Here is a 1,039-nt window from a genome sequence, read left to right as displayed (position 1 = left end):
TTAAAATTAATTAAAAACCGGTTTAAAATATCCCTAGGCCAGTCCTGCCTGCTGGAACAACCATGTCTTGAGGGCGCGGCGGAAGGAGGGGAGATCCGGAATCAACCGGATCTCTGGGGGCAGCTCGTTCCAGAGGGTGGGGGCTCCAACAGAGAAGGCTCTCCCCCTGGGGGTCGCCAACCGACATTGTCTGATTGACAGCACCCTGAGGAGACCCTCTCTGTGGGAGCGTATCGGCCGGTGAGAGGTAATCTGTGGCAGAAGGCGGTCTCGGAGGTAGCCAGGTCCGATGCCATGGTGCGCTTTAAAGATGATGGTCAACACCTTGAAGCGCACCTGGAAGGCCACAGGCAGCCAATGCAGCTCGCGCAGCAGCAGTGTTACATGGGAGCGACGAGTCGCTCCCATCACCGCCCGCGCGGCCGCATTCTGGACTAGCTGGAGCCTCCGAGTGCTCCTCAAGGGGAGCCCCATGTAGAGAGCGTTACAGTAGTCCAAGCGGGAGGTGACAAGAGCATGAGTAACTGTGTGCAAGGCATCCCGGTCCAGAAAAGGCCGCAACTGGCGTACCAGGCGTACCCGGTAAAACGCCCCCCTGGCCACAGCCGCAAACTGGTCTTCCAGTGTCAGCCGTGGATCCAGGAGGACGCCCAGATTGCGCACCCTCGCTGAGGGAGCCAAAGTTTCGCCCCCTATAGTCAGCGATGGAGTCAGCTGACCATACCTGGGAGCCGGCAGCCACAGCCACTCAGTCTTGGAAGGGTTGAGTCTGAGTCTGTTTCTCCCCATCCAGACCCGTACGGCCTCCAGACACCGGGCCATCACGTCAAGGGCATCATCGGGGTGGCCTGGGGTGGAAATGTACAGCTGAGTATCATCAGCGTACTGATGGAAATCCACCCCAAAGCCACGGATGATCTCCCCCAGCGGCTTCACATAAATATTGAACAGTAAGGGGGAGAGGACCGACCCTTGTGGCACCCCACAAGTTAGGGGCCTTGGGGCCGATCTCTGCCCCCCTGCCAATACAGACTGCGTG

Source organism: Protobothrops mucrosquamatus, unplaced genomic scaffold (genome assembly GCF_001527695.2).
Source record: "Protobothrops mucrosquamatus isolate PMUCROS unplaced genomic scaffold, P.Mucros_1.0 scaffold757, whole genome shotgun sequence".
Taxonomy (NCBI): domain Eukaryota; kingdom Metazoa; phylum Chordata; class Lepidosauria; order Squamata; family Viperidae; genus Protobothrops; species Protobothrops mucrosquamatus.
This window is presented reverse-complemented; position numbering follows the sequence as displayed.